The 13,734-nt window shown below is 44.0% G+C and overlaps 1 long non-coding RNA gene across 1 annotated transcript in view; it reads left to right on the forward strand.

Moving 5' to 3' along the window:
* Nucleotides 1–13,734, forward strand: part of LOC112996720 (uncharacterized) — a 47,810-nt gene that overhangs the window by 18,645 nt on the left and 15,431 nt on the right. Inside the window, exons 3-5 of the long non-coding RNA XR_010385163.1 lie at nt 3,399–3,575; nt 8,240–8,339; nt 8,478–8,576. This is a non-coding gene — a long non-coding RNA (uncharacterized LOC112996720). The remainder of the gene's footprint in view (nt 1–3,398; nt 3,576–8,239; nt 8,340–8,477; nt 8,577–13,734) is intronic.

A 13,734-nucleotide genomic window follows, 5' to 3' on the forward strand; every position in this document is an offset into this window, starting at 1 on the left:
TAGCAAGGAGCAGCCAAGGTCCCTGTACTAAGATGGAGACTGGGCATGCAGGTTTTTGGTTAAACATGTGCCACTAAAAGGTTCAGAAGGATCTTTGAGGCTCAAATTCTTGGCTTTAGGCCCCCGTTTTCTATCCAGACCCACCTAGCTTTTTCGTGAGTCTGAACCCAAGTGTTTCGCGGAGCGTCGAGCAGGAAGCCTGGAAGGAAAGCTGAGAACTGGGCCCAGCTCACCGCCACCTCACATCACGTAACAACAAAGCGATATTTTCTCCGTGCAGGAAATTGGATCTCGGTCTTTAGAAGCAAGACAGTCTAGAGAGCAATTGCCTCCCTCCTGGCCAGACATATGCCAGTAAGTGTTGGCATTAGGCACAAAGAGAAAAGGACAAGAGATTTTCCTATTGACCTTTGAAAGCTTTAAACAGGCTCCCATTGGTAATGCTAAAGGCAACATACATTGTTGTTCAGAAGAGAAGTCCCTCCAGCAAGTTCCCGATGGATAATAGTGGTGTTTACTTAAGGAAACTGGGTAATCACAAAGGTTATTTTTTATTGGGTGCCATCCTTTTTAGCATCCTCGTACACAGCGACGTCAATGTGTGTCATTAACAATGACTTGTAAAAGGATACAGCGGTTGCTAAGGAAACCTCTGCTGCACAGGAGCTAAACAAATAACAGCAAATTAAGCAAGGAGCAGAGGCCATGAAGGGCCTGATTCTGCAAAGCTCTACCCGTGCAAGGAGTCCTAGGCTGCAAACTGCAGAACTTTTGACTTTGCTAAGGGATGTTCAGCCCCTCCGTGAGAAAAAGTTTGGAGATGCAAGTTGCTCAACGGAGACTCCACAAACTTTTATACGTTCACTAGAGCAGATCAAAGGCAGCACGCAGTAGAAATAGCACACAGCTATTTCCGGCCTCGGAATATAATTAATTGTCATTTGAAAGGATCCACGTAATCTTTGTTGTGATATTAATTTCACCAAGAGATGCTAACAGGAAATACATGTTCTTTGATCCTCAGTTAATCTTCAGGAAATATGTAGTAGATTCAACACCTTTAAGCATTAATAAGATGTGTCATTAGGACATGCCCAGGTATCTCTGTGTGCCTCAGACAGAGATTTTCAGAGCAGGTTGTTCTCAGTGGCAGCCGTCGCTGCTTTGAGTTAGGAGCTGGATGGGGTAAAGCAGGAGGACCCATGTTTCCAAAGACCGAGAAATGATCGACCAGCTTTGGAACAGCATTTTGCAGCTGAAGTTCGGCCTAAGCCAGCAAGGAGGATATTAGCCTATGCTGGGATAAGGCACTGCAACCAAAGCAAAAGTGACCATTTGAATTTGTACCATTTAAGTAAACCAGTGGGAAGGTCTGCAAGCAGACAGTAAGGGCATTAAAGGAAAGGACTCTCTTTTATACACATTTTCATTGAACTTAGGACAATGGGACCAGGATTACAGGGTGTTACCATGATACAAACGAGACAGTTTTAGGAAAAACAAGTGTTACCATAGAAACAGCTGATAAATGGGCACATCCAAAAATTTGCCCTTAATTTGCTTGCTTAAAGGGGAGGGAAACTATTTTGATCCTGTTTAATTGTGGCTGATCCTATTTAATTGCTCTTACTTCTGTCAAGTCCAATATAGTGTCACAGTTAGAGCAGCAGGATAAATCTCTAGTGATCTGTAATCTTATCCCCCACCACAGGGAAACTGAGGCAAGAATAAATCACTGCTCTAGCTCCCACTGGCAAATTGATTTATCCTTGCCTCAGTTTCCCCATTCCAGAAGGGGGTGTGACTATGTAGTAGGAAAATGAAAATAAAATTTAAAAGTGCATTAGGGAAAAATCATCATTTTTGCGCCTGCTCTACTTGAGTGGGAACAAGATCAGGTCCTATTATTGCCAAGAAGGGGGGTCGTCTCTTCATATTTGTCCTCTGCAAGGTGCTAATGCTGATTTTAAGGTCGCAGGAAAAAGAGCTCTGCATTTAGCAAAGCGGAAAAACAGCAGCTAAGTGTGGAGAATCGGAAACCTGATTTGAATAAGAGTAACCAGATTGTAGGAACTTTAAATAGAATGGCAACTAATGTAATTAAAATGAAAAGGTTCAAAGCACATTAAAGGGCATTAATATGCAATAAGGAAATTCTTAACTTGCTATATCTCCAAATACACAGTCCTGAAGGTGAAAGGAGCAGTGCCCATAAAAGCCATTCTTCTGGGAGGGCACTGGGTTCAGTGCCTGAGAAAGGTTCACTCGCAGAAGCCTTCCACGGAAAGTTTGGTTATTGCAGGACATTTAGGATGGCAGAGGCTTCGTGGCAAGCGCTCGGCACACTCAAGCCCCTGGAGCAGATTCCCGTGTGAGCGGCGCCAAGCCTTCGTCTTACAGGGTGATGCATGCGAGCAGAGTCCTTCAGCCTCTCAAGGGCTGCCAAGGCAGATAGATGCATAAATAGAAAAGAGAAAGGGCCACGCTGGTTCGGTAGCCCCATTGCTCTCTGGAGCTGTCTCCTGTAACGGCTGGTACCAGCGGCTTCAAAAGAAAGTGCCTTCTGCAGGGAACAGCTCTGAAATAACCTACCTTCAGGGACTTTCCTTCACAGACTCCCTTGTTAGGTGAGAGCTTAAGTCCTTATACCAGATTATGCCCCTAAATATAGCTTCCTTTCAAAGCAGATTATTTTATTTCAGCAGTAAAAACGGATGACTCTTTCTGGACTGTGAAACAGCATTAATAGCATCAATATTCCAGCATTTTTCAAAGCTTCAAAAAACTAAATGAAAAATTCCCATTACGTATTAGCCTTTCTGCACTGAAAGGATTAAAACCAGCTAGCCAACACAAGCCCTGTATGTCCTCATTATCTCCTTTTTTTGTAGCTTTAAATGATTCATTTAAGCTCTCTGCATAAATGTATATTTCACCTAATGGAACTGGAGTTTTGCCATGGATACCACTCGAAGCAGGATTACACCTCGGTGTATTAAAATAGCTGGGTAAAGTATAAACTGATTTAAACTGTGCAAAGAGAGCAACAAATGCTTAGATGAGTAACAGAAAACAGGAGCAAGCAGGATGGCAAGTTCTCCTGGCTGGGATAGAAATATTTCTGTCTGGAGGTGTCACAGTCGCCACTGGAACAGCCCTTTTGTGTAGAAATTGTCTGTGAAGGTGGCTTAAAATGTGTCATAAAACCGGGGAAGGGAGGTAGAGACCACACACGCTCACTCATACCTGCGCGCTGGGCTCTGAATGCTCTCACGGGAAGTGTTCCCGACATATGCTTGCCAGATCAGGTTTTAGACAGTGTCCCCCACCTACAGTAACTGCAGCATGTCAGATCCCCCAAATTAAAGACTGGTTTTGTGTCAAATCTGTCTTTACAGGCTTGCGTTTCTCCTGCAGTCTGACGATGCAGCTTGTTCTCCGGCGGCAATCCTCACGCCCCTGTTCCTGTGGGATGGCTGGGGCGGCAGTCGGACGCTCACTGGGACCTCGCGTGCTTCGGGAGCTGCTGGAAGAGGCTCTTTCCCCCTGCTGCTGTTCTGACTCAGGGAGGCTGGGTAATGACTGGCTGTTTTAACTATGGGGTTATATTTCTCCTTGAATCTGAAAGGAGTGCAGCTAACTGTATACCTTCTAAACATTTGGTTTCTCAATCTGTTCTTTTGCCTTTTGAGAGCAAATCTTTAGGAAAAAAAACGCTCCATTTCCAGTCTCGTTGGAAATTGTCTCTTAGCAAGATAATTACATAGATGTTAGAATAGAAAACGTAGACCCATTCTAGTTACATCCTAGATATTTATGTTGTTGCAGCATGAAAGCACTCTAGGTTTAATCCCACATATTGGAAGATGATCCTTCCAGAGATGATATTTGGGCAGGAACCGCAATAGTCTGTCCACAGCTTCTTAAAAGTAATAGCTCTATAGATGAATTCACTGCTTGGGAATATGCAAGAAGACAGCTGTTTTCTCCAGAAAGGACAGCGTTTACCAAACTAGAAAATATCTCCTTGCTGCAGCAGGGAAATTTGTCCCTCCTCTTCTCATTGGTTTTGATTTCTTTCCCAGGCTTCTCTCACTGCATCTGAGTGGGACAGGAGAGGCAGAGAGAGGCTGTCCTCTGGAGCAGGGAAAGGGGCACAGGCCCTGCGCGGTCATGGATGGCACCAAATAGAAAAACAAGGGATGTGTCTCTTAAGAGAGAGCTGCGGGGTTTTATCCTCTTCTTGTCATCTTATTCACCTGTTGGCTTTTACTGCATTGCTTTACTCGACATGTAGCTTTGCGCCAGCCGTGCACTGCTGAGAAAGGGCCCAGACCTTTCCTCCTGCTCAGAGCTGTCAATCGGGGACAGCTCACAAAGTTAACAGGACACATCTCTCGTATACGTGGATTTGGTACTGATGCAGCTGCATTAGCTGCAGCGGAGTCAACCTCCCCTGCTCCTGTCTCCAGCCAGGAGAGCAGAAAAGCAAGCAGAACCCAACTGTCTCCGCTAGGCTGGTGTGAAATCCTCTGAGCTAAACTCAGACTCAGTGTTAATAAGTAGCAACGAATTAGCAATGATGGGTGAGATCTTTGGCTGAAGTGCATCAGCAGAGCAAAGTCAGTGAACGGACGCAAATGCCTGACACCACATATGCCACTATTTTTGTTACATCTGCATCTGGCCCTCTGCATAATTTTTAGCAGTAAATCTGATTTTCTACTTCTCTTAATTTGCCTGCTAAATCACACTGATTTCTCCTGTTTTATTATGTAACCTCATTGTCTTGAAGCAAGAGATGAGTCCCAATGATTTTCATTCTCCTCCCAGCTGCTATTTGCTAGTCTCTTAAGGAAAGCCAAAACCCAAACACAACCCAGATGCTCAAGTGAATTCTAGAGACCCTGGTAGGATTCAGTATTACAGTTCGGAGCTGAGAAACCAGAATATTTTGAACCCTGTGATGGAAAAATAACAAACCTTTTCAAAAGGCAGGCACAATAATGCTAAAAGAGTGGTTAACTAGGAAGTTTTCATAATTGCATCAATTACAGATATGATCACAGTCCATTTTACATTTGGCAGGCGGTGAAATAGATGTTCTGGATTTGAATATCATTACATACTGGCATTATTACTTGGTACGAAAGAAATCTTTGGCCCTGAAGGCTTTGTAACGGTCTATTCTAGATTTGTCAGGGCATGAAATGAAGTTCCTGCAGATTCTAAATGTATTTTCAAAGTCTAACGTCTAAGGGTATAACACTGACTAGTTTGAAAACGAAGATAAGAGCAGGCTTCTCTATGTCTTATAAACGACTTGCTTCTAATTAGGAGCCCAGGCCAGAGTAAGGAAATTTATGCAGCAATTTAACTAAACCAAATTCCTCTCAGTCCCTCTTTGCTTTGTGTCTTACCATGCAGGAGCTTCCATTTGAACGAGCTGTTCATCAGCCAGTGTCTGTAACTCTGTGAGAGTCAATGGATCTGTGCTAGTTCACGCCAGCGGAGAAGGTGTCCCTGCCAGGTGACACCAGAGAGTGAGGGATGCAGTCTGGAATAGAAAGCCAGGCAGAAAGTATCAGTGGCATAGAAAGAATTGCAATGTTGTCTTAATTACGACCTGTAAGTTATATGTCATTAAGCTTATGAGATCTCTGTACAGAAATCCCAGTGGGACTGTAGTATTGCCACAAACTTAGGATACTGTTCATCAGGTGGAAAATAGGTGCTAGTTCATCAGGCTCATTTTCTTTAAGTCTGAGACAACTGTGCCTTGAATTAGCCCACTCCCTTCCAATGACCTTTATTGCAGCATATTTTGGATATTAAGAAGAGCTGGATCTGGGGCAGAGCAGTTCATCCCTCAAGCCAGGAAGCTGAGATGCAGCCAACTCAGAGAAACTTTTTTTTTGGAATGTGTGTGTTGCCAAAAGATTAGAAATGACAATCATCAACAAGAACGAGAGCCAGGGTCGAGCAGGACTGCCTGCAATAACAGCGGGAGCCACTCTGGCCACGCTGGAAACGCTCCTTCAGGGTTCACAGAGGCCAAGGGGTTCTCAATCCTTTTCGTAGGGTGGATGATGTTTTAATACCGAGATTCTCCTGTGAGAACATGATCCCACGGACCCCACCTCTCCCTCCACTGGAAAGAGAGACAGCTACAGCAGTTGCTTACGTGGGAAGTGACGGTAATGGGAGAGAATTGAATGTAGCTTTAGCTGCCTCTAAATGATTTAACAGCTGGATATAAGGAGATCTGACTGCCACTAAAGTCGTTCCATCGGTTTGAGGAGCTGGACTGGCTTCCAGGGAAGTGAGCCAATTTAAGAGATTTTACAGGGTATCTGTGGGAACCCCATATCTGAGCACCTCTTTGGGACAGTTTTCTTCTTAAAGCCCCTATGAGCAAGGGAAGTGCAGCTAGCCCCGCTGCGTATCCCAGGAGGATAGGGGGGATTTTTAAGATGCCTTCACTGCCGTTGGCTTTGTTGTGTTCACACTCTGCTCTCATTTGAGCTAGTGCCACACACTGCTAGGCAGACACTCTGGCAGAAAGACCATTTTAAACTTTCTCTAGCACTATGGGCCAAAGGCAGAGGGGAGGCTGGCCTAGGTAGCCTTGGTCTAACCATGGCCTTTTTACATGAAATAGTAAATCTCAAACTGCATGAACCCCGAAGGAGGTAGGGCTTTCAGCTAAAGGCCTGAGAAAAACGTGTGCTGGTCCAAAAGAAATCTGCTGGGTGTTCATTGGGACAAGAAGTTTTGGAACAACTAAGAGAGTTAACAAAGTCAGGAGAAACACTTCTGCAGCAAGTGTACAGAAGAGCATACTACAGAAGAAAAAAGACATGAAACTGCAGCTTTCATAGGAACCTGACTTTCTTCTGCAGGAAGATATGTTTGCATTTCTTGCATTTCTCTCTTACGAACTCCAGCACTTTCCATTCCTTCCCGTGTGGGTAATCACAGAGCTTTCTGTCATGGCTGAGAGTTCAGAAATCATTGTCCTTGTCTAAACTTTGCACTACAGGCCCTGTTTATGAGCTGTCTGGAGAGGATCTGTGAATCAATGGAGTATTGTTCAATAAATAATAAAAGCCAGACACAGCTAGGTTTCTTTTTATATGAGACTTTTCCCATAGGAGACACTGTATAAAGACTTCTGATGTGTTAGAAGATGGATGCTTTCTCTATTGAATATCATTTAAACTCATCAAATTAATACCACTTTGACATTCTGTCACTTGAAGTAATTTGTAATGTTACACATGGAACATGAAGTCACTTGTTAAGATAGGACCTTGTTGTATTTTAGATTCTTTTATTATCGTGCTGGAGGAAGCATGTTTAATTCATTTCCATCTGTATGATATGTAAGTGGCACTTTGCTTCATGTTTAATAACAAAAGAATTAAAAACAGGCCTTTCTAACTCACCTCACTTGTGTTGAAGAGTCGGATTTGTCCATGTGCTCTTTCATCCTACTCTCAGTTTAGGATAAGTATTGCAGTGCTAGAGCAAGATGTGATGTGTGCTGCATAAAATACCTAGACTGATTGTGGTCAGAGCTAAATATAGCAGGTGTTCAGATTTTATTCGTTTTTGCACAAGGCCCAGAACAGATAGTCCTGCTCCATAATCACTCAGTTATGGTCTGACCAGTAACACTTGATTTTATGATCTCTGAAAACTTAGCTGTTGGAGTCAGAGGGATGTTAAAGGCATTTCATGATAAAGAGAATCTAGCCTCTAATCTTTCCGAAATCCTTTCCCTAAGTACTACAAGGGCTGACAGACCCCTGTTTGTTCTTCTTGTTCCAGGCAATGCCATATTTTTGAACAAAAATTTGTCTCTTTTTGAACCAAAGTACAAAATTGCAGCCTGTGCTCTGGCATTATTGCTTTTTCTACACTTCTCTGACCCAGTCACCTACCCACTGCACATATCCATCAGCCTCAGCCTTTTCATTAGTTCATCTGTTTGAAAGATGTAGTTACCAGGTATGAAAGCAGGCTTAAGATAACACAGCATAATCTCTTGGAATATGAGATAAGTGATATTAATAGTGAAATGTTCCATAAATCTTCTTTATCTGCACAACTGGTATGGGACTTAAAGGAACACAGACAAAAAGAAAAGTGCATGACTTTACCTTTGCATGACTCAAAATGCCTAGGGCCAGACTGTAGCTTGGCCTAACAGAGCTTCCACCCCGTTCTCTTGCAGAGCCTGGCCTGATAGACGTACTCCTACAGCTCTGCAGTATTTCTGCTCCTCGTTGCGAACAGAGAAATGTCGTTGGACTCCTGTCTGCCAAGGCTCTTTGGTACGTATAAATTGTAGTGGCAGTAGAAAGCTCAGGACAGGCTTTCTGCATCCCAACCCCAGCAACCCACATGCTCTCTGTCTTTGCTGGCAGTTAGCCTTGTGGTAACTGTGCTCCATGCATCCTTGATACACTTAGGAAGGGCTAAACTCTGAGTGTCTGCAAGAGGCCAGGATGTGACCACACTCCCATCCAGCTCGTCATAACCACAAGAAGAGTTTGGGGACCTGTACAAAGGTATGCCTGATGCTTTTCCACTCAGGGATAGCTCCTGACCACCCCAGAGCATGTCTGTAGGTGATCAGCAGGTAAGCAAGGAGGATAAGTAGCAAATTTGGGCTCAAACAATTGTCTTGGAGGCAATTCCAGGCAGCAGGGGGTTCTTAGCCTCTGTGCTTTAGTCTGGGGTGATGTGAGGATAGATATGGTAAAAGACTGGCATGTTAGATGCCATGGTGCTATGGCCTGTAGAAATCCATATAATAGATAAATCCTGCATGGAGCTTTGGGTCATTATTTTCATTAAAACAAGCTCTTTGGAGGATTTGCTGAATTCTTAAGGCTAAGATGGGAAACAGAATAAAACAGCTGGTTGAAAAACCACTGTGTCCTAACCCAAAGGCCAGTGAAATCAGCAGAATGATTCCTGTTCATTGCAGTGAGGTTTGGACCCGTCCGTTGCCTAGGCTATGGCTGGGAGAGAAGTGGAGAGTAAACACAAATGAGAACCGGGGAACCAAGTATGTAACTTCTGCTTGTGATTTACCAGTGAATAAGTCCTCTGTTTGGCTGGGGCATTCGGTGGCTGGATCCACATGTCCACTCTTGTTTAGATCACATTCGTAGGAAGGCGACTGACTGCATATTTGCGGCAGGCTCGCGCTGGTAAAGCTTCAGTTAGGCCTGTAAGGATCGGTTCTGCTCTACCACCATCGCCACCAAAAACCAACTGGTATTTTAACAAGCTTGCACTGCAGATTTCCATATCTCCAGAATAATTTTGCATCTGTGGTGGGGGAAAAAAACAAAACATTTGGGAAACCACAAAAAGGAGGGTTTGTGGCTAACATCTATCTTCTCATCTATCTTATCCAAGCTGGATACACTGGAGCAGCAAGTCTCGCTTGATGTGTGGAAATTAGAAACAGGCTGTACTCGCAGCTTCCCCATGAGCTCTGCCAGGGACAGGAAAGGACAGCCCCTAACTCCAGGCTGTGCTGAGGAGGAAGAGGTTCACTGATGAGGTGCTGAGCGCTTTCTGTGCACGTAAACATCGGGATGAAATGAGGGGAGTGAACAAGCTGCTAAATGGGACTTCAGACTCCTTTAAGGGAAAGCCAGGGCAGTGATCCTCATCACGCTTCTGGTCTAACAGAGGGTGAAGTCAGTGCCCTTCAGTGGATGAGGCCTCGACCACAGTGGGCTTTGAATTGAGCTTCCAGAAGGATTTGCAAAAGTGTAGCTCCAACAATTTCAGCATTGTGTCTTCCTAAATGAGTAGAAAATCAGGCCTAATGACGAAACTTTTCTAAGCAACCTGATACTCTGGAGCCTTCAAAACCCAGAAGTAGAGGGATAATAGGGGTAATAAAAAGAGACATCCTAAAGGCATGATCCAAGCTGCTACCAGACTCATCCAGTCCTTTCTGCCTGCTGTTCACCCCAGATGACTGTAATTCCTTCTAATAAGGAAAGGTACCTAGAAAGTACCTTTTTGTGGTGACCATATGAAACATATGCAAGGGAATGTGAAAATGATTTGTTTTCTGGCTGTGTTCCACACCCCAAATTCTAGATGAATTGCTCAAATTAAATGAGCCTTCATGAGAGGAGGACACTGACGTACAGCCAAGATGGGCCGAATCTGAGGTGCTCTCAGTAGCCTGGGTAATGCCTGCAGCACATACTAGAATGGCTCTGCGTGCTTCTCTGCCTCGTGTTGGATTAATTGGTCCATCTTCATTAAGTATTTTGAGACTTTCATAGTTACACAGCAGCAGCATATTTACATTCTCATTAAGGAACACAGATTAAGTTAAGAAAGTGTGAAAGGCCGCAGCAAAGTGAAAGAGAAGGAGGTTCTTTGCAGAATGTTTTCGCAGGTGTACGAAAGGGGAAGACTGTTTCAAGCCAAAGACATCAAAGGCCGGGAACCTTCTCCCAAGCTGTTGGTTGGGTTTGGTTAGGCTTGGCTTGGCAGCCAAGCAGTGACTCAGAGCGACAGGGAGCAATGTTTTTCATGTGCAAATCCGGAATGGGTAGGAGCCTTTGTTTGGGAACCTGTGCAGCTCCCTAAGCGAGTTCATCCCAGTGAGATCAGCGGATAAAAAGTGTTGGAGACAGGCAAAGAAATCGCTCTGAATTTTTAAGTGTTTTTAAATACTTATTTAGTACTTCTTGGATTAGTCCTGCGCTGTTTCTGTCCTCAGTTTGATTTTCTTACCAGCACAGGGATGTTGAATGCAATCAAATGGTCCTGAGGTTATGGTCCTAGCTGATGGTTTAGGTAATCCAGGATCAATTCCTTTCTCTTCCATAGACATTCTGCATGACTTGAGACCTTTGTTCTCCTTGCTTCTTAGACCCTCACCTGCCAAATGGCAACACCTGCAAGGTCACTGGAGAAGCAACAGCCTGGGACTCTGCAGTCCCTATCCCAACAGCGTGCTGATTTCACAGAGCCGTCAGAAGTTACTTAAGAACAAAGAATAAGTAACAGTGCATTGCTCAATAGTTATGCCCCACAAATATACATGGTTAGAAGAGAATTTGTCTCCCACATGCAAGGAAGCAAGATTGTTTGGTTTTTTGAAGGCCATTGTAAGATACAGCTTGTCACACTAGCAGAAAAATGAAAAATACTGACACAGGAGACCTTCTCTTTATCCCTATGTCCCTTTGATTAAGGGTCAGGGACCCAAGGCACTTGGAGGGAGATAAAGAATTTTTAAGCATGGGGTTGTGATTTGGAGCATTTTGAAGTTGTGTGGTCTAACGAGGAGAACACTTTGTCCTGGAAAATGGGAAGTTGGGGTGGGACTCCTGGCTCTCGATGACCTGTTGTGTAGCGCTTGCTAATTTGCCCATTGTCTCTCCTGTCTATTTAAATCTCAAGCTCTTGGGGGCACCATATGTATTTACACAATGGGGCCACGATTTCCATAGCGCTTGTGCTAATTATCCAACACAAATAATTTTAATGGATGGAACAAGTTCTGGCTCCAGGGCTGAGCTTCTAACCACCTGCCCTGCTATGACTTTAGGCCAACTTGATTGTAGCAGAGTGAACACAATGCTGTGAAGAAAGCCCAGCAAATCATCCAGCCTGTTTTCTAAATATAAAGGCTAAATATGCAGTAATCCTAAACCACATCAGCCCTTTTCTTCACGTAGGCTAGCTGCATCCTCCTATAACTGCTACAAACAGTCTAATCAAACCCCAAAACCTTAATGCTATTAACCACTACTGTATATTACTGTGTTGCAAGAATAAGAATGGCAGCAGCGAGCTCTTGGATACATGCCATCACTTTATTACTTATTACTTATTTTTATATAGCCTTTGGCATGGCAAGAAGTCCTACTTTAATTATAAACAGGAATGAAGAAGCCACAAGAGGAAATCATACAATATTGTAGCCGGATAACTGGTACTGCACTGATTACACAGGGGCTCTTATCAAAGCTGACACAGTGCTGGGGCTGCGCAGATATTGTGCTGGAAGCCACAGGCTGTGCGTGGGAGAGAGCCTCGGAGCGGACGTAAGAGCAGTGTAATTCTGCTGAATTGAATTCTCCATGGAGAACTTTTTTGTTTCCTTTTTCTCTCTCTCTCCCTCTCTCCCCCTGCATTAAGGAAATAGGAGAAAAGTAAAGACAAGTCCTGGGAGACAAAGAAATAAGATAAATGTGTAACCTTTTCACTTTTTCTTTCAACATGTTGTGGGGGGAGACAAGAAATCTCAATCTGACACAGAGATGAGCTATGGATAAAGACAGTTGTTTGTGGAACCATGAGAAAACTCTTGAAACCAGTTTAAGTCTCTCTCAAGAAGTGGATAACTACTGTTTATTTATCTTGCCAAAGCCTTTTCAGTTTTCTGGAAGGACTGTCAGTCCCACTTCTCTGTAGGCTCTGAGGATCCTGTCTGTAGTAATTTCGGCTGTTGTCATGCTACCTTGCTCAGAGCTGTAGTCGGTGCCCAGCCTCGTGGCTGCGGGAAGCTGCTCTGTGCGTTCCCCCAGGGTCTCAGAGCAAGTTTGTCTGGGAATCAACGAGTCACCAAAGGGGTGTTGGAGCAGAGACCATGTATCGGTTTTCTTAATTGTTCCTCCACCACCAATCTGCTGTGTGACCATGGGAAGATGACTTCTACTGTTCTGGATGCTCTTCTTTCCGTGGGTAGATTTGTCTCTGGGAAGACCACCAGCTCAAGGCTGGATCTATCCCACTTAAGCCCTGTTCTGGTTGGACCTTCCCTGAGCACAGCATCGTGGAGGCTCTCTGCACATTAGGGAATTTTGCTTTTTAGCAAAAATAATGTTGGCCTGATCAAAACCTGTGACTATCCCAGAACAGGGGATCAATGGATCAGTCTTCTCCCAAGCTGTTCTCTTGCAGAGCAGAAGATGACAGATGTAAAAGTAGTAGTTTCAGTTCTTTAGCTGATAAACCTCTTTCTATCATTTCAGACTATAAGAGTCTGTGAACTGAAAGTCGAAGTTTGTACACATACACACTCATGGCTTTAAGCCAGGCTGCCTCTAGGAACTGCTGCTCCTCCAGATGTGACCAAAATCTTTTTTGTTTGAGATCTCCTTTGGGCAGATATTGTCCCCATCTCCTTTCGTGCATTAAGCTCTCGCAGTGATCTTGCAGTGAACTCTGCAGACACCTACAGAATGTCAGAAGCCCCGTAATTTTGTGGGGGTTTGCATTAGCCAAAAGAAGCTTTTTGAGCTTTGTTGTCTCATTTTTCCCCTCAGTTCCCACTCTTGATTATTTTTCCAGCTAACACTCATTGAAGGCCCATAAATAATTGTGTCAGAGCTGTAGACATCTTCCAACCCTTTTAATTTTTTTCCAAAAGCCCCAGATACCATCTATGCTGACTGAAGCCAAGCACTGTGGAGGGTGGGTGAACTTGAAGCTTTCATTGCCTACAATCTATAAAGGAATAGAAAGCCAGCACATATTTTTATCGTGCCCAAAGGGGATTCAGATCAAGGGGTTTGGATGAACTTCCCTGTCTTTCTTTGCTCCAAGTACTCCTTTCTTACAACAAAATAGATAATTTAGTAGTGATTTGGGTGATAATGTGGAGCCAAATTCTTGGCGGTTTCCTTCACTTAGTTCCCTTTGCAGAGAACTATGTTCTGGTGACATGTCAGTGCT

This window comes from Dromaius novaehollandiae, chromosome 26 (assembly GCF_036370855.1).
Source record: "Dromaius novaehollandiae isolate bDroNov1 chromosome 26, bDroNov1.hap1, whole genome shotgun sequence".
Taxonomy (NCBI): Eukaryota; Metazoa; Chordata; class Aves; order Casuariiformes; family Dromaiidae; genus Dromaius; species Dromaius novaehollandiae.